Raw genomic sequence first — 24777 nt, forward strand, 5'->3', positions numbered from 1 at the left:
TCAGAAATGGGTAGAAAACATTTTTAAAAGGCATTTGATTGCACTCATCAAAGTGAGAATTTCCCTTCTTGCAAAATCACAGGACTATTTGAAATCTCCTATTGACTGTAATTCATTTCTAATGTGCTTGCTTATTTGATTCTCAAATTCACATGTAATTTCACATTTGATTTGTTCTTCTTGCCACGCTTTGGTGATATGGTTATTGCTATACACTTTCTTAGTGTTTAATTCACCTTGATGCATGCTGAGAAAAGTGGAGCTAAACAGTATCTGTAGCTTTTTTCTTTTGGCTGTGCAAAAACTCAAAAGCAGGGTTATTAAACCAGACCTCCTTAAGTAACTTCTTCATGTACCCATAAAACAGTAGCCACTCTTCCAAACCTGACCTTGAAAATGAATTTTTCTTTCTTCTCTTATTAATTTCCTTAATACAAAGTATGCAGGAATCAGAATTGGGCAAATGACTAGATTTATTGAATTTTCCATAAAATTGTGTTTGGAGTCAGGAAATGTGACTAAAAGTTTTTAGCTTAAAAGAAACATCTGAAAAACTAGTACCTATGAAGTATATTATATAGTTCGCATTGTGTGACCCTGGGCAAATAATCTTATTTATCTTCAGTTTCCTCATGTGCAAAATAGGTGTCATGGAGGTATAGAGTGGTAACTAGAAGGGATGTCAGAAATTACCTATTCCAACTAGGTCTTCTTACAGCTGAAGGAACAGATGCCTAGAGTGACTTGCCCATAAGTCACCTAGGAAAGTGGTAGAGTTTTGATTCAAATCTCAGGCCCCTGAATCCAAGGTCAACCCTCTTTCCACTGCACCATTCTGCCTTCCAATTATAAAAGCAAACATTTATAATAATAACAAGCATTTATATAACACTATAATGTTTGCAAAGTACATTACAAAATGTTATCTCACTTAACCATCACAGCAAGCCTATAAGGAAGGAGTTATCATTACCCCCAGTTTGTGATGAGGAAACTAAGACTAAGAGGTTGCAACTTTCCCAGAGCCACATAGCTAGTAATTCACTGAGGCAGCATTTGAATTCAAGTTTTCCTGACTCCAAAGTCACTCATTCTATCCACTAGAACAACTAGCTGCCTATAACACGCTTAGTCCTTACCTCTTAGAGCTGTCTGCAGAAAGAGTGGTACAAAGAACATACAGTGCCTTGCAAATCTTACACGCTTTATGAATAATTGGGATTATGATGGCCAGTTATTTTGGTAAATCTGCAGGAAGGTACATGTTCCTAAGGTGCATTACAAACAAGAGTGAGGGTCTCACACATCCCTACACTCAACTGAATCCCAGCTCTGCTACTAACAACCTGAATGTGGACAAATCATTTAAATTCTTTGGACCTCCATTTCCTCATATGCAAAATAGGAGTGTTGGACTAGGACCATAGGATTTAGAACTGGACACATCTTTGTATATTATCTAATGTTAAGGAAAAAGTACTAGATTTGGAGACTTGGTTTAGAATACGAGCTTTGCTACTTACTGAGATAACATATGTAACAGTGATCTTCAAAAACCTAAAGTGATATATAAATGGTAGATGTTATTATTATTATCAATATTATTTGTATAACTTCGGATAAAACATTTAACCTCTTAGACCTCCATTTGATTATCAATAAAATGAGACATTGGACCAAATGTTCCTTCCCATTTTAAATCCCAAGAGTCCAGTCCAATACTTTCATTTTATAGGTAAGGGAAGAGAAGCCCATAGGTATTGAATGTCTTGTCCAAGGTCAAGCATATAGTAAATAACAGCAGGGATTAATTTATGGGTGAGAATGCTGTATGTGTGAGCCACCCATTCTTATTTATCTTATAAAATCTACCTCAAGCAGTTGTATTCGTGTATTGTTATTGAAAGGAAATAAGTTGTGTATGTAAAGATCATTTCTTAGCCATGCATCACCTCTAACCTTTTGTGTAAAATGTCTTTTACATTAGCATAAATATTAAGCAGATGCCATTTATGCTATATATAGAGCTGCCTTCAGCTAATCAGTTTTTCATGCATTTAAATAGGAATATTAGAATGATGGTAATTACTTCAGTTTTCCATGAGTGATCCATCAAGACATTGACTTTCCTCTCTAGATGGGGGTGTGCAGTGTAACTAGGACACAGTTAAATTATTAGCTGTCCTGGGATATCTTTGGTTGGGTTTTCTATGGCATTTATTCATTCACATGTTTAAGTCCATTATCTTTTTCATAAAAAAATGCAAATGGTACTTTACAAAGACTTTGTGAATCTGGATGAGCATAGATGCAGAATAACTATCACAAAGAAATCTCTTGTGAGTAAGACCTCTTATCTTAAATGCACAAGTGTGGGACCAGACACATGATGTATTTTTGTTCTCAGTGATTCAACATGGAAAACCTAAAATCCATATGCGGAGTTCAAACTTCAACATAATTTCATTGCTTCACATTGCATGTAGGCTGGGGTAGCCAACCATTATATTTATATGCCTTTTCCAGCTGACAGCCTTCCCATGCTTCTAAGGGATGGCTTTCTTCTCTTGTACAAATAAACCAAGGTGCTATAGAAAAGCACTGGTTTTCCTGAGAGAAAAGCTCGGGGACCTTCTCCATTTCCTGTGTACTTTTATCAGAGGAATTTTCATGTATTTCACTGAATAAACCATCTTCATCACAACATTCTCTTAGATTTTTATCATTCTCAATAACCTGTGTATCTTGGTAGCACATGGCAATATGAGATACATGAAGTGATGTACATTGCATCCTAAATACAGATGGGACGTCTAAAAGCTGAATCCTGGTTGCTTAAGCAAAGAAGCTCTCATGTCCCTACTAGTATATCCCAAATGACTTTGGAAAGTGAATACTTAACATTTTGCTATCTCTTTCTGAAGTTGTGGTTTCTTGCTTTCCACTTGTCCTTCTTATGGTCTGTCCCCTCCCTCCCCCCATCTAATCCTATTCCTGATGAATTCAATTTTTTCCCCCTTCTGGTCTGGATGAACCTATGGTTTCATCAATGCAGAGAACTTCTCATATAGAAATTACCTCCGCCAATGAAGATTAGCAACTTATCTCTGAGAGGGTTATCTGGCATGCTGAGAAGTACCAGTATATGTCAGAGACAGTACACAAGCATATATTATTCTGACTCCAAGGCCAATTCTCTTATTTATTATGCCACTCTGGTGAGTTAGTATATTTGACTTTTAGTTTCTAGAAATTATTCATTGTGAGTAAGTGATGTAGGGTCAGGGGTGATTAGAATGGATTCAAAATTTTCAAATTACTTAAAGGTGAAATACCCCCATTTTCTTAGGATTTGGCACTTATAAAAAATTATTATCTTCTGGTTCAGTCTATGTCTTGGATGGTCTTGGAAATGGGTCTTGCTGGTATGTATTGCATCAGAATCTCATGGAGCCTGCTGTATATAACTACAAAACTTACTTTCATATTCATTATTAATTATATATCAAAGCCTGTCTATTCATCCTTGCACTTTTAGTTGGCCAGATAATCCTTTCTCCCAGTCCCTGAATTTCAAAATTTTAACTCTTGTCAATTGCAAATGAGTTCAGAGCCTCATAAAATATCAGAGGCATTATTTCCTTATGTCCACATGTTTTATAACATCAGCATACTATATAACAACACTTTGAAAAATGTTTAAGTAGAAATTGACTTTCACTGTCAATATCAAGATTTATTGGTTCAAGAGTTATTGATCGCGGCCAAATCTAGGCCATTATTAGAGCTTGAGGATATATAAATCTTTATCAGCTGAACACAAGTCAATATTATTATGCTTCCCTTATGCACATCTTCTTCCTAACCATATTGGGTTTGCAACAAAATAATGAAATATGAGAGAAACTACTTAGCAAGGTAGTTGTGAAGAATTATGTTGAGAACATTTCAGGACGTGATGTGTCCCTAACCTAGGATAAAGCTAGATGCTTTGTTAGCTCTTGCTGTTGCAACTAGGTCAGCCTTGGTAACATAGAGAAGCTTTTATTTTTTTATGTTGTTGATTCACTGTCCCAAGGTTACAGAGCAAAGAATCTTTGAATTGGGAAGAATTATCTTTAAGAAAATTTAATCTAACTCCCTCACTTTACAGAGATGGAAACTGAGATCTCCAAAAGTGCTACAATTCCACCAAGATCATTAACAAGGGCAGAAACAGAAACCACATCTGATTCAAACCTGTTTCTCCATCATACTTTCTGTATACAAGACAATATGGTATTGCGGTTGAAGAGTTGGTCTTAGAACCAAGCCCACTTCTGATACATTCTAGCTGTATGCACTTAGACCAATCACAGCCTCTCAGTGGTCTAAGCAAATTTTGAAGACTCTAGATGCAGAGAAAGTTGTAACCACTATCTGTAGCGGGAATTTCCTCATCTAAAACTTCTTTATACTCATGAATCCCAGGCCCTGTCAGCATCTCATTATTGTCCCCATATTTCATGGCTCAATATAGAAGTAAATGCTGAGTAAACACGCTTTTGCAGCATTAGAAATTTGTTTTGGAAACAAGATATTTCAAGATGTTCTGCATCAAAGTTTTTAATATCGAGCAAAGCAGGCTAGAGTGACATTTGCAAATACAGCTACAGTTGTAGCCAATATCAATGATAACAATTAATAGAATGTTTCATTTAACCCCTGTGTTCTCAGTGCCTAGCATAACTGGCATACTATAGGTGCTTAATAAATGCTTATCAAATGAAGAATATTACTGAAAGAGTTAGATCTTTTCAAATTATCCTAGTTTTTAAAAAGGGATTGTCATAACCAGAGTCCAAATTACAAATACTTGTTCAATTGTTTCTTTTGTGTCCAATTCTTTATGACCCCATTTGAGGTTTTCTTAGCTGAGATACTAGAGTGGTTTGCCATTTCCTACTCCAGTTCACTTTTCAGGTGAGGAAACTGAGGCAAACAGGGTTAAGTGATTTGCCCAGGGTCACACAGCTAGTAAGTGTCCAAGGCCAGACTTGATTTCAGAAAGATGAGTCGTCCTGACTTCAGGTCTGGCACGTTATGCCTCCTAGCTGCCTTTATAACCACTAGTAGTAGCTGATTGATAATGATAGATTTAATTTGATACTATGATGGCATAGCATAAATTACAAATTAATTTTATGATTCATTCTGAATCTCTTTATCATCTTATCTATTATCAAATCTGTTTTAAAAAAACAATGCTAGCTTTATCCTTCACTTTGGAATTGTTTGAAATGGTAAAATACCAAATCTGACATATTTATTCTTAAATGAGTTTTGTGAAAATCACCCTTCTATTTATTATGAAGACCACTATTGAAACAGCTATAAATGAATTTACTTTGCCTTTGATAACTGAATTCTCCCCTCTGAATCCAGCTTTCAATTAAATTATATAAGAATATACTTTATGTATAAAATTCAATATTGAAGTATGGTACAGTAGAAAGAGCAGTTCATTTTGAGTCAGAGGATCTGAGTTAAAATCCTGCTTTTGACTTGAGTGACATTGAGTAAGGAATTTCATCTCCTTGAATCTCAGTTTTTCCATTTATCATGTCTTGCAGTTGGATTGGTTGCCCTCTGAAATCCTATCTAACTATTGATTTATGATTTTCTAAATTAAATTATTTAGAATCATCTAAGCATCTGATAATGTTTTGTTACTCTTATTAGAAAGGGAAAAATATGTAGATAAATACATTTTTAATTTTAGCAATGCTTTTGAAAAAGTCTCTCATTTTTATGGAAAAGAGGTCTGGGCTAGATGACTGAGGGATAGATGACAATTTGTTAATTTCAGAACTGGTTGAATAAATGGACCCAAAGAAGAGTCAATAATGGTTCAATATTGGCTTGGAAAGACGTCACCAGTGGACTCCTCCAGGGACCTGTAATTTAGCCTTGTAATGTTTAACATTTTTTAGAGATCATTTGAATAAAAGCATAAATGACATGCTTATCAGATTTTTAGAGGATATGAAACTGGGAAAATGGCTAAAATGCTATATGTAGCTAAAATACTACATACAGAGCCAGTTTTTTTTCTCCAAGATTTTGAGAGGCTAAGCTATTGGTATGAATTGAATAAGACAATATTTAACAGGGATACATTTAATATGTCATACTCGAGGTTCAAAAAATAAGGTTCACAAATACAAGTGTTTGTGGAAGTATGGCTTAACCAAAGATTGTGTGAAAAAAATCTGGAGTTTTTAATGGACTTTAAGCTTAGTACTATTTCAAAATTTGACTTGGCATCTAAAAAATCTAATACAATGAAAGGTTCCATTAATTCAAAAAATCAACCAATCAGCAAATATTTATTAAGTACCTACTAGGTACTCAAAAGTTACTGTGCCTAGGTGCTAGGGATATAAATACAGTAATTGAAATACTCCCTACTCAGAAGAAATTTACGTTCTAATAGGAGAGACAACCACATGGAAATTCAATGGATAGATAGATAGATAGATAGATAGATAGATAGATAGATAGATAGATAGATAGATAGACATATTGATTAGACAGATGATAGACATCTCTATGTGTATATGTGTGTGTTTAGTGTGTTCATGTGAATTTGTATGATACATGCATACATGCATGATAAAAATACACATGTACACACTAAATATAGCCTAGTGTATATGCATGTTATATATATTGCATATATTATGCTATATGCATACTTCATATGAACTATATTATATATTTATATTCTGTATCAGGAGTATTATATTTAGTATGTGTGTATACACATACACACATCTCTTTCTTGTTCTCTCTCTCTCCCTCTGTCTCCCTACATTTTATTCTTCTCCAAGATAAAGGTTTGCCCTTCCCTCCACTGATTTCTATATGGCAGGAACACAGGTCTTTCACCATCCTAGTTGCTATCATATGGACACTCTTGCAGTTCATAATCGTCTGTCCTAAGTACAATACTCCAAATATATTTTGACTAGGACAGAATCCCAAGCTACTTTGTAGGACATGTGTACACACACACACATGCACACATGCACGCATACATACACATATATATTTGCAACAGACCATTTACTTAAAATGCTGGAGACCTTCCAACTTTAATACTTGTAAATGGAGCCATTGGGCAGCCTGTCAATTATTTCTTACCCTTGTTAATTCCATTTTTTTTTCTGGTTATATGTTTCTCTGTTGATAACATTTATAGTGCTTCTGCTGCATAATTACTCATTTGTAATATATTGCAGCCTGTTCACACCCACCATATTCGTCTTGTGGTTGGATATACTGTCATGAATCAGATAATATTAGAAAGAATAATTTAGCCAGATGAGGATGTATAATTCCCTTTATATTTCTTGGAAATATTTCTCTAGGCTTATACTCAAACTTGTAGGAAAATAATTCATAGAATCGTGGAACTTAGAATATAAGGAACCTGATGAAAACTTACTTTCCTATTCAGTATGCAAATCCTTTATTCAATATCCTTGGGAGATGATCATTTGGCCCCTCCTTGAATATCTCTAGTGAGAGGGAGCTCAGTATCTCATGAGGTATGTGTTCTATGTTTAGATAGATCTAATTACTGGAAAATTCCATCTCCCCTTGACTAAAAGTGTTCTTTATTGCAAATTCCTCCAATTGTTTGCCTGATGGAGTAAAACAGAACAAATCTGATCTTATTTTTTTAATCCTTTACTATCCTGGTCACCATTTATTGAATCCTCTCTAATTTATCAAAATCCTTCTTGCAAATATTAAGATTAAATATAATATTCCAAATATTGTCTGATAAAGTCAAACTATAAGAGGATTATTACCTCCGTTACTATGGATGTTATGTTTCATTGCCTTAAGAATATGTTTGATGTTCTTGTTTTAGCAAATCAGCAAATGTTGTTTGTGACAAACACATTTATTATGAATTGCAATCAAATTAAAGACTTCTTCATCCTGTTCTTATGAAATTGAATTTTTGAACCAAAGACTATCACTTTAGAACTGCCCTTGGTAGGTTTCAAACCACATGTCCTGTCTGTTGAGGTCATTTTGAAATCTGACACTCTTATCTATGTCATTTGTCCCTCTAAACTTTATATGAAATGAAATTTTGATAAACATTCTCTATTTTATTCCTTGAAGACGTTAAAATGGAATGAGTCCACATATTCTCCCAGAAGACCTACCTTTGAGTTCAAGTTAGGTCCCAATTTTGCCTTTTATTGAGTGTATAACTCTGGGTCTGGAGTCAAGAAGATCTGAGTTTCAAATTCAGCCTCAGACACTTACTGGATGTGTGACCCTGGGCAAGTCACTTAACCCTACATTTGCTTCAATTCCTCATCTATAAAATGGGGACACACTGGAGAAGGAAAACAAACCACTCCAGTATCTTTGCCAAGAAAATCTCAGGAGCAAAATGCATGGGGTCACTAAACAACAACAAACTCTGGGCCTCAGTTTCCCATCTAGAAAAGAGGGGGGAAGAATTTCATAAGATCATAGATTTAAAGTTGAAAAGCATTTAAGATATTATGTAGTTCAGTCCCCTTATTTTACTGATAAAAAAACTGAGTACCAAAGACATTAAATTTTATTAGATGAACTCTAATGATCTTTCCAGTTCAAAGAGATGATAAATCTGTTATGATTGTTGAACAGAACAGACATGAGGAGAGAGTCTAATATCATTTCAGTAACAACCTGTAATGTTAACTATACCTTTCCCACCCATTAATTGGCCTCAAGTACCTTTTGTTAATATCTGTTGAGGCACTGGATCAGAGGGTCCTGCCCTCCACCTCTGAAAAAGTGTATAAATACTCTGAGGTGAAGTTTTACTTTGGGGCTTAGTTTTTAGAAGAAGGTTGGCGTGCCAGATGAGACTCTGAGAAGCCTCTAAGAAGTCCCCAGCTTTGAAAACCCAGATGTTCGTGCTCCTTTCTTTGGTAACTGTGTACATATGGTCAAGCAATTGGATCGGTCTATTGATATGTGATATATGTATTGCTTATGTCAGACAATTGGAAGACCTGGCAGTTGATTCTTATTTCTCTGTATTTTCTCTGAAGTTCAGGGTGCTGACTTTTTGCCCTGAACTAAATGAATGATACATGTGCTTGATTAAAGTGATTGCTGACCCCTCAAAAGTTGCTTTCCTTTTAGAAAAGGAGATCTAAGAACCTGTTTAACAGGTCCTCCTGTGTATATCAGGATTCTTGCTTTTACACAACCTCACTCAAAATCTACATGAAGTACTTTTTAGGTACTCAAAGGGGAAAAAAATAAGCATTTATTAAGTAGCTACTATTTGTCAGACACAAGCTCTTTACAAATATCTTATTTGATTCTCAAAACCCTGTGAGGTAGATGTTATTATTATTCTCATTTTACAGTTAAGGAAATTAAGGCAGACAGAGGTTTAGAAGTGACTTACCTGGGGTCACACAGCTAGTGTCTGGGACTGGATTTGAACTCAGGTCTTCCTGATTCCAAGTCCAGCACTCTATCCAACCTAGATACCATCTTATAGCCTAGACAATGTCTTGCACATCACAGGCCCTTAATAATGCTTTTTAAATTGAATTGAATTAACCAATTTGTTGAGAAATTAATCAGTAGTGCTATCCATTTATCTTGTTCACACAGGTATCATAAGACAGTGTCCTGGCCATAAAAACAAGAACCTCAATTGAATAGAAAATGATTTCTTACTGAGCTGTCAAAAAACAAATACCACATTGATTATGGGGGAATCTTGATTAATTGACACACTAATGCTATAAAACTGACTATTTGGTCTGAGCATTACTTTGATTTGCTTCCTATCGACATCCCAATTAGTTTGAAGTTTGAAGTAAATGGGATTGCTATCAGAACTTTTTACATCAAGTAGTGAGGCAAGGAGAGCTGTTATAACCATAGGTAGAGTGCCAGGCCTGGAGTAAGAGAGACTCATCTTCCTCAGTTCAAATCTGGCCTCAGACACTTACTAGCTGTGTGAACCTGAGCAAGTCACTTGACCCTGTTTGCCTCAGTTCCTCATCTGAAAAATGAGCTGGAGAAGGAAAATGGCAAACCACTCCAGCATCTTAACTGAGATAACTCAAAATGGGGTCATGGGGAGTCAGACACGACTGGAGCGACTGAACAATGATCATTTGTATTTCTTCAGCACGTAATCTTGCCGGGTAGACTGGAGCAAATTGCAGTATTATAAAAATTAATAGGATGTGCCTAGGATGCTTAAAAACCTTCCAGGGGATTGAAGGCAAAAGCCAGAAGACGTGGGGAGGAAAAACAAAACTTATAAGGGAATACAAAAAGTTGGGAAAAAAATTTCTGTTTTTTAGGAATAAAGTTATAGTTTATAGTAGATGATACAGAGGGGCAAAATGTTCTTTGAAAGTAATTATTTAGTATCATTCTACCACAGCTAAAAGATACAGTACACTTGGTATTCTTACATGTTGTTACAAAATACAGTCATATATCTTATTACAAAATTCAGTCCAACATCTTTTAAATATAATAAACTACACCCACCTTGAGAAATCTTAGGTTGGTACGTCAGAATAATAGATTTGGGGGGTTATGGAGCATGCTGTGAGGGGCCCAAGGATGGCAGAGGGATGCAGGACAAAACTTCACAAGAGAGGAGGGGAAGTGATAAGACAGTGGTAGTGGCAGCGTATCACCTCCCCAAGCTTCTCTGTAAGATTCCAGCTGACTATATATGCTCACTAAATGCTTGGACTCCTTGGGAATGTTGAAGTCCAGCAGGCCGCGTGTGAACTCTGCTCAGCACGACTCAGTAGGGCATAAAGGAGCTTCTTTATCTCCCACCAAGCATCCTTCAACCTGAGTCACAAATAACCAGCTGGAAACAACTAGGGGCTCTTTCATCCTTAAGCATCCATTGAGTTAGCACATGTGGTCAAGCAGGATCATGCAGTTCTGTGAATGCATTGTGCAGCCTCCCTCCAACCTTAGGGACCCTTTCAGAGATATACTCCAGGCCCACCATGCCTACATTTTCAGGAATTCTAGTGACCTAGAGCCAAGACTGTGGACAGTCATTTTTGATATTTCATTGTCTTAATAGGAACTGTTGAATCCAATGTCTTCCTATGGTCTGACAAGTGGAATATAGAATTAGTCTGCCTTCCTAGATATTCTTTAGAGATACAAGGAGATAAGAAGTTTGTAACACCCAGGTGATCCTCATCAACATTAGCTGCTGCACTTAGTGCAGCATCCACCTCCTAAACTGGTGGATTCAGTGGTGGGTGCCAGGAATCTGTCTGACGTAGGTTATGATTTCTAATAGTGTTAAGCACCCACCCTGTGTAGTGAGAGGGCAGAGAGACAGTAAGGGAGTAATTATGGCTAAGATCAGCACATTGGATGAAAAAATTATACGCCAATGTGACTTGACGAGTTCAATGCAGTCCAAGCACTGTTTATACTGCAAAGTATTATCTCAGCCCTGGGTTCAGATTCTGCTTTGGTTCTCATATTCAAATGATGATTGAAGGCCCAGGGAAGTTGCTCTGATTCCTGGCTGACACATGCTCTCCCAGTGTTTCACAATTGATGTTGACCTCTGGGTCTAACACTCTAGAGAATGTAACTATGAAACTTATAAGAAGGCAGGTCTCAGCTGTATTCTCAGTGAAAATCATAAGTAATATTTTCTGCCCTTAAAAAGAAAGATTTCTATCTTTTTTGATAATTTTTAGAGAATGGATTCATACGGTGGAAACTGTCATCATCAAGACAAAAATAACTAACTTCTATAGTTATGAAAACAAACAAATTTCTCTCATACCTCATGCTTTTATGGTCTGAAGTTTTCTGTTTTTCTATAACTTCTTAAATGCCTTGTGGCATCAAGATAGCACTGTCACAGACTCAAGGAATGTTAGAAATGGAAGGGACCTTGTAAATCATCCGGTTGGCTCACAAATTGTAGGTGAGAAAACTGTCTCACAGAGGTTAAATGACTTATTTTAGATCATACATCTCTACAGAAGTGGGTCTGAAAACTTTTGTGATTTATTTTGTCTTTAACTTTTGGGATCTCTTATTAGAATATAAGCTCCCTGAGGGCAAAGCTGGTTTTTCCTCTTGTCTTCGTCCATGTGCATAGCATAATGCCTTGCAAATACTAGGTGCTTAATAAATGTTTATTAGATGGAAATTCATTGTATTTCATTTAGGGGCTCAGTATATTGAATCTGTTTCCTCTTTACGTACTCGTCCCCACATACTAGAATGCAAGGACAGAGAAGATGTGTTGCTTAAGTCCCTACAGGAAAATATACATACACACACACACACACACACACACACACACACATATTGAGCTCTCTATACATATTAGATGTTGATGATAGGATTTACTATTTTCTGCTTTCTAGCACTATAATCATGAATACAGAAGTATATCCTGTTACTTCTTTTAATCAATCACAGTAATCACATCATTGGTATCTGAAGTAATGGAGATTAGTCCCCAAACTGAAGTGCTAGGTTTCAATTGGAGTCCTATTACTAATTTTTTGTATGACCTTGCGCAAGTGACTAGAATAGCTGAATGTATTTCCTCTTCTCTTAAATGAAGATGATAATAATAAGAGCTCTTCTACACATTTTATGAGATTGTGAAGAGAAGGTGAGATGGGAAACCCTTTGACAAGCATAAAGAAACAGGTAAATACAAAAGGCTATCATTTGTTTAAAGGTCAGTTATATGAAATATAGCCTCTTTTTTGCTTGTATTTTTTCTTTCCCTTAAACATCTTGTCATTGCTTAGTAGTTATTTAGAACTTTGTGAGTTGATTGATATATCTAGTTCATTATGGCTTCATTCATGAGTGAACCAAGAATGTTACTCCCAGGTATGTTTTTTCCCCAAGGGTAAACATCTCACTGGCTGAGATTTTTATAAGGAGAGAAAAAGAGGGGAGAAAGAGAGACAGAGAGAGAAACAGGGACAGAGAGAGATCCTTTCACTGAAATCATAAAGTCCTATTTTGATACCATATCCAGGTATGGAAATGATTCTTTGTTCTAGAAGGTTGGTGCGCTAGAACATTTGCTAGGTTTTGACAACTTAGAAAGGCTTTCAATGGGGGCTATTGTATTCTGTCATCCAAATATCAGCCTCCCTAAATTTGAAGAGATGAAATGCTAGGCAATTGGCTAATTTTTTGTCAACTGTTGCAACTCACCAAGACCGTCTATCAAGGCATAGAAGATTTATGGTCTTTGTTGCTGGAGTGACCACTCACACCAAAGAAATCAAAGAACCTTGAGGCATTAAAAAAGAAAGACCTGTGTATATGGGCAGGGATGGTTTTGAAAATTGTGCATGACATAGCATTTCTCTTTCATATTTGGTACCTTTTGTTTCTGCATCATCTTCATTTCAAATAGATCCTTTCCCATATATGCACACAACCTCCTGTAACAAAAAAAAATTAAGTTCAGTAAAACCAACTACTGTTCCCATCTGCCAGTACTTGCCATATTTCATAACCATGGCCTGTCACCTCTGTAATGAAGGGAGAAGGGGGACATAACGTTTTATTGATGGAATTTTGAGCATACTATCATTGGTTGACAAATAAAATTATGAGAGCTCTTCTTTCAGAAGATATAGAAAATTATTTTCTATCCTAAAAGCTATGAAATCATTGTTCAGCTACTCAGAATATGGTATCATAGAAAGACCACCAGAAGACTATCTTAAATTGTGGTATATTAATACAGTAGAACGTTATTTTGCCAAAAAGGGGAGGGAAAAGGTGGGATTGTGGACTAGATCTATGATTTTATTGTTATAGGGAACTCCTGGATAAAAGGAACTTCTCTACCAATGATCTTGGCATCTTCCCTGAAATTGGTGGCCTTTGAAAGTTGCCTAGCTCAGTGTGACATTAAGCGATCTGCTCAGGGCCATACAGTCTGTATGTGTCAGAGGTAAGACCTGAACTCAGGTCTTTTTAGCTTCAAGGCCAACTCTTCATCCACTATGTATACAAAGAATTCAGAGAAGTGCCTAATAAATGCTTGTTGACCGACATATGAATTGATGTATTTTGAAATAAACAGAACCAGGCAAGCAATATGCACAATTACAATAGTAGTAGAAATGGAAATAACAATTAAACAAGGTCTAAGAGTATAATTATAATGACTGATTTTGCCTTAAGAAGAGATAAGGAAATTCAGTTCACTCCTTATATTGGAAAGGAAGGGGACTAGGAGTAAGGAATGTTATATGCACTGTCAGATTACATTTCTTTGTTGATCGTGTTTGCTTAAACGGGGTGTGTGTGTGTGTATGTGTGTGTGTGTGTGTGTGTGTGTGTGTGTGTGTGTGTGAAGGGAAGGCTCACTGAAAGAGACAGAAGAAGTAAGGATATATTCAGATATGACTATGATTTTAAAACAAAAGGCATTCATGTGTTTTTTAAAGACTTCTGGATTTAGTGTCAGTTGGACCTAAGTGCATATCTTACCTCTGACAGTTCCTAGATCTATGATCATAGATAAGTCATTTAATCGCTATGAGCCTCAGTTTCCTTATTTGTGAAATGGGAAGCAGGATGATAATAATACTAACTTCAAAAGGTGGTTGTGAGAATGAAGATAAATAATATATGTAAATCAGTTTCAAAAAGTCATCTATTACTACCCTTTGCCAGACTTCAGAAAGTTAGGGAAGCACGTATTTGCTTTGCAAAAGTAAAATTAGATTTTAAAAATGCCTTTGTGAAAACAGCTTGAAAATACCCTCTCATAATCCTCTTTGTCTGCTAATGTTCATTTTCAAATGGCAAAAACCTGATTGTATTGCTTCAGATCTTTCTATATAGCTTTAATATCATCTAGGGAGCCCTTTACAATTTGAATTTTCTTTATGAAATTCCTGCTATATGTTTCATAATTCCTACCCCCAAACAACTTAATGCTGAGCCACTGGTTCTTTAATAAATCTTGAGAGTTGCAATCAAACTTTCTAAAATATTGTGCTTAATAAAATCTTTATCATACCAATAAACTGCCCTCAACATGCCAGAAGCTTTGTAACCATTGGAGTACTTGAACTGAGTTCCTATTTCTTCCTCTGAATGTGGGATGAAAGTTATAGAAAAGCACTTATTTAATACACTTTGGAAACCACAATTTGAAGTGTTCCTCTTATCTAAATGAATGAAAAGAATAAAATCTCTTCAGTATAAAGCCAGACTCATCTCTCCGACAAGATCCAGTATATTGCTAGAAAACATAGGTTGGATGGAAAACAGAAGGAAATTAATAATGGCTGACTATGATAAGCTTTACAAACCAAATCTGTTCATCTAAAACCAATATCCCTGAGAGGTTCAGTTACTCTTGCTTTACTGAGCATGAAATGGAATTGAAAGACAGTATGAAACAGATTATTAAACTTAAGATATGACGTCTTGTGATCTTACACATCAAATGTCCCTCCTCTCACTCTTTGGAATCACATAGAGGACTGTCTAAAGATAGTCCATTGTATAAAACTTGAGCCTCTAAAATGTTGGCATTAAAATTCTTTATCTTTCATAAGAAATTGAATGGGAGCCCCTCAAGTAGATGATTAGTGCTCTGCAGTTGCTTCCATCTAATTTCCATATAAAGGAAGGAATATGTGGGAAGAGAATACTTTACCAATAAACTTTTTGGGAAACTCAGTTTCTCATGAAGTCTTTTGCCTATCTAAGACAAACCAAAATAATAATAAAAAAAAAAGCTTTTACTAGACCTTAACAGTAACCATGCTTTCTATTATCTTTCTTTTAGCATCATATTTCTTGAAAGATTCTAGATCAGAAAGGGACTTCAGAAATCATTTTACAGATGAAGAAACTGGAAGACACATAGACTGAGTAACATTCTTAGGGATACCCAACTAGTTAACAACAGAGCTATGGTCTCAAACCTACATGTATATGTAAAGTCCAGCTTCAGTAGCTTCACCCAGAGATTTGGATATTGTTAAGTTCTCTTTAACAGACCATAGGATCTCATATGTCTGGTATTTTGATTATTGTTCTTAAGAGCATATTACTTACCATGGCCAAAGAGAGAACGAATAAGATACAGGCAGGAAAAAAAAGGATGAAAAAATGTCTTTCCTGAGAAAACTATTTTAACTCTTATCTTTCAAAGAAACATTATAAAGAAAATGCTTAAAAGACTTTGAGCGTTATCTAGAAAAAAAAACAACAGAATGGTAGATCTGTATTTCAGATGAAGAGAAGTCGAGTGGTTATGATAGCGACTCTGGCTGCAATCTTTTTCATAACTGAAAATGATAAAGAAGAATTTATGACTGTTTAATAATTTGTTATTCTGTTAACAAGTAGAGTAGTAACTTGTTTCTAGGCAGGGGAAATTATACTCTTAAATAGAGATATATGATCTACTGCCATTGAGACAATAAGTTTTTATAGTATCTAGAATAAATCTCACTGAACCATTCAACCAGATGATTTCCAAATCTATATCTCTAGGCCTAATCATGACACCAACATTTTTAACTACCTACTGGGCATGCCCATCTAGATGTTTTACCTACACCTTGAACTCATTGTGTCCCTAAATGAACTTGACACCTTTCCTCTAAGACCTACTCTTTTCTCTTGTCTTTCTTGTTTCTGAAAATGGAACCATCGCCTTCCCTTTCACCTAGTCTTGAAACATAGGCATAATCTTTGACTTGTAGAATAAAAAAAACTCTTAAAGTAAGTTATTTGTTCCAACGTTCTTGTTCAGGAATCCCCCACCCCACCCCCACCCCAACAAGTAGATATCCAACCTCTGTTCAAATGCTTCAAATAACAGGAAGATCACTATTTCACAGAGTAGCTCATTCTATTTGTTTCTAGAAATAGAGAAGACTTTAGATGTCACCTACTCTAACATCTTACCCCATAAGAGAATCTGCTCGATGTTATCGCTAACAAATGGTCATTCGGCCTCTACCTGAACCCTTCCAATGGCAAAGAACCTCAGAAGGCAATCTAATCACCTCGCTTCCAGGTGGTTCTAATTATCAGAAAGTTCCTCCTTATTTAAAGCTGAAATCCTTACAGAAGGATGTTCTAAGTTGAGATAGTAGCAGCATTAGTTGAATGATTCAGGACAAGGAGGCTACAGATGCTGAGGGAAGTCCAGGATGAGACAACATGGTCTGGAACTCCAGGAACCAGAAAAGGAGCTGGGAGGGCAATGAAGGCTCACCAGGGTTCCTGAGCTCAAAGCAGTGTTTTATATGTACACATTCTTTTTTAATGAATATTCGCTAATAGATGATTAAAACCCAATTCAGTTTCACCATTCTAAGTAACAATCTCTTAACCTATTCAATTGCCTTATTTGGAGCTTCTGTTTTTTGAGAATCCTCACTGATCTATCTCCTTGCTTCAAGGTTTTCCATTCTCTGACATATTCTTTATTCCACTGACAAACTAATCTTCCAACTGCCCAGCACTGACCACATTACTCCTCTGCTCAAACACTTCATTGACTTCTTATGGCCTAACAAAATACAAGCTGCTTGTTCCTGCACCCAAAGCCCTCCACCAGCTGTGTTCAACCTACTACTTCATCCTTAAATCAAAATATTTCCTTTTCTACAACCTTTATTTCAGCCTAAACCCAATTTTCAACTAAGCTACTTGCTCAGTTGATTTCATTCTGGTCTCTCCTGCTTTAATATCTTTGTATATTCTGTTCCCCATCCCTGGAAAAGACTCCTTCCCACACTCCATTGCAACTTTCCTTTGAGGCTTACCACAGGGATTACATGGTAGGAACATAGAAAAGCACACCTAAGAGGTGGTTTAGTGGTGGGGGGAGGTGGAGGAGGATAAAACATTCTGTATTTTTATAGAACATAATGTACTGTATGAGATGAATCCATTTCTGATGATAAAATTCAGGGAATGGAAGACCAGAACATTCCAGAAAAAAATACTATTCAGGCTTTGCTGCATGATATCTCTTCTGAATTGGTCAGTTAAAAGTAATCTCTTCATCAGTGGATCTGTCAGGCTTTTCTATTCTTTCAACTCTCTAAACCTCAGTTTACTTATTTCTAAAATGGGAGACAGATTGGGGCAGAGCCAAGATGGAGGAGTAGAAAGACACACAGATGCAGTGTCTCCCCACAGAGCCCATAAAATACCTGTAGAGAGGGACTCTCAAATTTTGGAGCAGCAGAAATAGAGAACAACAGAGTGGAGGAGATTTCCAGCCCAGGGTGACCTGAAAGGTCCATGGGAAACATCAGTTGCACCAGCTTCCCACGGAGTGGAGCATAGAGCCCAGCCTTGGCTGCATGGCATGGCTCGTGAACAGCCCTCAGGGGTGGAATGTCCAGTCTTGGAATCCCCAGTTGTAGCAGCGGGTCCACAGATCCCTCAACCCGCAGGCACCAAAGGTCAGTGACTGGGGGTTTTACAGCTGACCAGGAAGGGAGAAGGGCCTTCCCATAGCTCTGGAGCCTCCCGCAGAGTCCACATAGGGCAAGCAGCAGGAGTTCTCATGGCAGCCCCTACAACAGCCCGAGATCATTGCTGGATTGTAAAAACCCCTGGGGGCACTGAGGGAGCTGATCTGTCTTGCACTGAATGGTTTCCCTGCCCCCACAGTTTGACTGAATCCCACCCTCCACCCCCCAGTGCTAACTTGGTGGAACTGGAGGTCAGGTGCTTGTGGAGAGAAAACTCTGCTAAGATTCTGAGCACAAAAATCCTTCCCTGAGCCCAGATCAGTACATGCTTGATTGAACCACCTGGGAGGAACTGATATGTTACAGGTCCCCAAAGTATACCTTACTCTGGACAAAGGACCCAAGAGTCAAGTAATTGGTTGGGAAAATGCCCAAAAAAGGGGAAAAAATAGGACCATAGAAGGTTACTTTCTTGGTAAACAGCTAACTCCTCCCATCCTTTCAGATGAGGAAGAACAATGCTTACCATCAGGGAAAGACATAAAAGTCAAGGTTTCTGTATCCCAAACATCCAAAATAAATATTCACTGAGCTCAGGCCATGGAAGAGCTCAAAAAGGATTTTGAAAATCAAGTTAGAGAGGTGGAGGAAAAACTGGGAAGAGAAATGAGAGAGATGCAAGAAAAGCATGAAAAGCAGGTCATCAGCTTCCTAAAGGAGACCCAAAAAAATGCTGAAGAAAATAACACCTTGAAAAACAGGCTAACTCAATTGTCAAAAGAGGTTCAAAAAGCCAATGAGGAGAAGAATGCTTTCAAAAGCAGAATTAGCCAAATGGAAAAGGAGGTTCAAAAGCTCACTGAAGAAAATAGTTCTTTCAAAATTAGAATGGAACAGATGGAGGCTAATGACTTTATGAGAAACCAAGAAATCACAAAACAAAACCAAAAGAATGAAAAAATGGAAGATAATGTGAAAGATCTCAGTGGAAAAACAACTGACCTGGAAAATAGATCCAGGAGAGACAATTTAAAAATTATGGGACTGCCTGAAAGCCTTGATCAGAAAAACATCCTAGACATCATCTTTCATGAAATTATCAAGGAAAACTGCCCTGAGATTCTAGAACCAGAGGGCAAAATAAATATTCAAGGAATCCACAGAACACCTCCTGAAAGAGATCCAAAAAGAGACACTCCTAGGAACATTGTGGCCAAATTCCAGAGTTCCCAGGTCAAAGAGAAAATATTTCAAGCAGCTAGAAAGAAACAATTCAAGTACTGTGGAAATACAATGAGGATAACACAAGATCTAGCAGCTTCTGCATTAAGGGATCAAAGAGCATGGAATAGGATATTCCAGAAGTCAAAGGAACTAGGACTAAAACCAAGAATCACCTACCCAGCAAAACTGAGTATAATACTTCAGGGGAAAAAATGGTCTTTCAATGAAATATAGGACTTTCAAGCATTCTTGATGAAAAGACCAGAGCTGAAAAGAAAATTTGACCTTCAAACACAAGAATCAAGAGAAGCATGAAAGGTTAAACAGCAAAGAGAAATCATAAGGGACTTAACTGAAGTTGAACTGTTTACATTCCTACATGGAAAGACAATATTTGTAACTCTTGAAACTTTTTTTCAGTATCTGGGTAGTTGGTGGGATTACCACACACACACACACACACACACAGAGAGACAGAAAGAGAGAGAGAGAGAGACAGAGAGACAGAGACAGAGAGAGAGAGAGAGACCGAGAGAGAGAGAGAGAGAGAGAGAGAGAGAGAGAGAGAGAGCACAGGGTGAATTGGATAGGATGGGATCATATCTTAAAAAAATGAAATTAAGTGGTGAGAGAGAAATATATTGGAAGGAGAAAGGGAGAAATGGAATGGGGCAGGTTATCTCTCATAAAAGAAGCAAATAAAAGACTTTTCAGTGGAGGGAAAAAGAGGGGAGGTAAGAGAAAAAACGTGAAGCTTACTCTCATCACATTCGACTAAAGGAAGGAATAAAATGCACACTCATTTTGGTATGAAAACCTATCTTACAATACAGGAAAGTGGGGGAGAAGGGGATAAGCAGGGTGGGTGGGATGATGGAAGGGAGGGCAGTGGGAGGAGGGAGCAATTTGAAGTCAACACTCTTGGGGAGGGACAGGATCCAAAGAGAGAATAGAAGTAATGGGGGGCAGGATGGGATGGAGGGAATTATAGTTAGTCTTCCACAACACAACTATTATGGAAGTCATTTGCAAAACTACACAGATATAGCCTATATGGAATTGCCTGCCTTCCCAAAGAGAATGGGTGGGGAGGGAGGGATGGGGAGAAGTTGGAACTCAAAGTTTTAGGAACAACTGTTGAGTATTGTTCTTGCAACTAGGAAATAGAAATATAGATAATGGGGTATAGAAAGTTATCTTGCCCTACAGGACAAAAGATAAGATGGAGATACGGGAAGGGAGGGATGTTAGAAGAGAGGGCAGATTAGTGATAGGGACAATTAGAATGCTCGGTGTTTTGGGGTGGGGGGGAGGGGAGAAATGGGAAGAAAATTTGGAACCCAAAATTTTGTGGAAATGAATGTTGAAAAGTTAAATAAATAAATAAAAACAAATACATAAAATGGGAGACAGAGAGAGAGAGAGAGAATGAATATGAATCTTGTAAAGCACCAGGAATATAAATGCAAGCAAAATGCAATATAGTCCCTGCCCTCAAGGAGCTTACATGGGGGGAAATTACATATAAAGAAGAGTTGAAGGGGGCGGAGCCAAGATGGCGGAGTAGAAAGACACACATACATATAGCTCCGAACCCACAGCCCATAGAACATCTGTAAAAACAAACTCCCAGTGAATTCTGGAGCAGCATGGGCCACAGAATGGTGGAGAGGAGGAGATTTCTGTTCCAGAGAGCCCTGCAAACCTCTCGCAAAAGGTCCGTCGCGCTGTGGACACGGAGCCAAGCCCAGCCCTGCCTTGGCCGCGGCACCAAGAGGAGCAGATCTGAGCAGGCTTCGGGGATGGTGCGGGTCCCTCCACCCACAGGTGATAGGGGTTGGTGAGAGGGTCTCTTTGGCAGGTTGAGAGGGGAGTGGGGTGCCCCCATAGCTTGGGCCCCCTCGGGAGGCAGCAGCTGAGGCGGGAGCAGACCAGGGCTCCCCAAGCAGGCTGGAGCCTGGATCTATTGTTGAAGGTCTCTGCATAAACCCCCTGAGGGAACTGAATCCCGTGTGGTGGCCCTGCCCCCACCTGAGCACCTGAACTTGATCTCACACTGAATAGCAGCCCTACCCCCGCCAAAAGCCCTGAGGCTGGGAAGCAGCATTTGAATCTCAGACCCCAAGCGCTGGCTGGGAGGATCTGGAGGCGAAGTGGGTGTGAAGAGAATATTCAGAGGTCAAGTCACTGGCTGGGAAAATGCCCAGAAAAGGGAAAAAAACCAAGACTATACAGGGTTACTTTCTTGGTGAACAGGCATTTCCTCCCTTCCTTTCTGATGAGGAAGAACAATGCTTACCATCAGGGAAAGACACAGAAGTCAAGGCTTCTGTATCCCAGCCCACTCAATGGGCTCAGGCCATGGAAGAGCTCAAAAAGGATTTTGAAAATCAAGTTAGAGAGGTGGAGGAAAAACTGGGAAGAGAAATGAGAGACATGCAGTCAAAGCATGAACAGCAGGTCAGCACCCTGCTAAAGGAGACCCAAAAAAATGCTGAAGAAAATAACACCTTGAAAAACAGGCTAACTCAATTGTCAAAAGAGGTTCAAAAAGCCAATGAGGAGAAGAATGCTTTCAAAAGCAGAATTAGCCAAATGGAAAAGGAGGTTCAAAAGCTCACTGAAGAAAACAGTTCTTTCAAAATTAGAATGGAACAGATGGAGGCTAATGACTTTATGAGAAACCAAGAAATCACAAAACAAAACCAAAAGAATGAAAAAATGGAAGATAATGTGAAATATCTCATTGGAAAAACAATTGACCTGGAAAATAGATCCAGGAGAGACAATTTAAAAATTATGGGACTGCCTGAAAGCCTTGATCAGAAAAACATCCTAGACATCATCTTTCATGAAATTATCAAGGAAAACTGCCCTGAGATTCTAGAACCAGAGGGCAAAATAAATATTGAAAGAATCCACAGATCACCTCCTGAAAGAGATCCAAAAAGAGACACTCCTAGGAACATTGTGGCCAAATTCCAGAGTTCCCTGGTCAAGGAGAAAATATTTCAAGCAGCTAGAAAGATACAATTCAATTATTGTGGAAATACAATCAGGATAACACAAGATCTAGCAGCTTCTGCATTAAGGGATCGAAGGGTGTGCAATATCATATTCCAGCAGTCAAAGGAACTAGAACTAAAATGAAGAATCACCTACCCAGCAAAACTGAGTATAATACTTCAGGGGAAAAATTGTCTTTCAATGAAATAGAGGACTTTCAAGCATTCTTGATGAAAAGACCAGAGCTGAAAAGAAAATTTGACTTTCCAACACAAGAATGAAGAGAAGCATGAAAAGGTGAACAGCAAAGAGAAGTCATAAGGGACTTACTAACGTTGAACTGTTTACATTCCTACATGGAAAGACAATATTTGTAACTCTTGAAACTTTTCAGTATCTGGGTAGTTGGTGCGATTACACACACACACATGCACACGCACACGCACACACACATAGAGACAGAGTGCACAGAGTGAATTGAAGAGGATGGGATCATATCTTAAAAAAAATGAAATCAAGCAGTGAGAGAGAAATATATTGGGAGGAGAAAGGGAGAAATGGAATGGGACAAATTATCTCTCATAAAAGAGGCAAGCAAAAGACTTATTAGTGGAGGGATAAAGAGGGGAGGTGAGAGAAAAACATGAAGTTTACTCTCATCACATTCCACTACAGGAAGTGATAAAATGCATACCCATTTTGGTATGAAAACCTATCTTACAATACAGGAAACTGAGGTATAAGGGGATGAGCAGGTTCGGGGGGATGATGGAAGGGAGGGCATGGGCAGGAGGGAGCAATTTGAGGTCAACACTCATGGGGAGGGACAGGATCAAAAGAGAGAATAGAAGTAATGGGGGACAGGATAGGATGGAGGGAAATATACTTAGTCTTACACAACATGACTATTATGGAAGTCATTTGCAAAACTACACAGATATGGCATATATTGAATTGCTTGCCTTCCAAAGGGAAGGGGTGGGGAGGGAGGGATGAAGAGAAGTTGGAACTCAAAGTCTTAGGAACAACTGTTGAGTACTGTTCTTGCCACTAGGAGATAAGAAATACAGGTAAAGGGGTATAGAAAGTTATCTGGCCCTACAGGACAAAAAAGAAGATGGAGACAAGGGCAGAGAGGGATGATAGAAGAGAGAGCAGATTGGTCATAGGGGCAATTAGATTGCTTGGTGTTTGGGGGGGGAGGGGACAAAAGGGGAGAAAATTTGGAACCCAAAATTTTGTTAAAATGAATGTTAAAAGTTAAATTAAAAAAAAAGAAGAGTTGAAAAACAAGGGAGGGAGCTACTCCCAAGAGGGCAAAGTCTTGAAGGATATCAGTGAATAAAAAACTAAACCATGTTTGGAGAAGTAACTCTTTTCATACCAGCCTCACATGCTTGTTATGGAGAAAATGTTTTATATACATGAAAGTAATATATAAATGTGAGATTTTCATTATTAGGAACATTATACCATTCTCTGTTCCTTTTTTTAAGTTTCTATAACTTAAAATAGTTAACTTTGTAAACATCACTTCAACTTGTGAAAAAGTTGCTACTCATTTCTTTTTTTAAAATCCAAGAGATTATACATTTCGCTTGAAAAGAAGGGGGTCTTTAAAAACAGTCAGTCTTGGATAATTTTCAAGGAGACATTTACATGAAATATTACAGCCTGAAGAATCCGTAGAGCTAACTTGATAGTGGCCGGAGAAGCTTCCTAGGTATAAGAAATTGTAGTTTCAGAATTAAGAAAGATACTTGGGATTTCATTTGAGTTTTTGCATGTACCTTATTGGGACATTTGATGAAGAGATCAAAAGAAATACAGTGAATGAAAGATACTGTGTAACTTTCTAAAACCCAAGAGGAAAATGCTAATAAAAACAAGCAAAACCCCAACAAGTCCATACCAAGATCTTTTCTCTTAGAAGATCCTAAGCAAGGAATACTTAAGAGAATTAAAAATGATGCTTAGTCAGAAAACATTATCATCAGCCTCACTCTGCATG

The sequence above is a fragment of the Notamacropus eugenii genome, chromosome 2, assembly GCF_028372415.1.
Source record: "Notamacropus eugenii isolate mMacEug1 chromosome 2, mMacEug1.pri_v2, whole genome shotgun sequence".
NCBI classification, from domain to species: Eukaryota; Metazoa; Chordata; class Mammalia; order Diprotodontia; family Macropodidae; genus Notamacropus; species Notamacropus eugenii.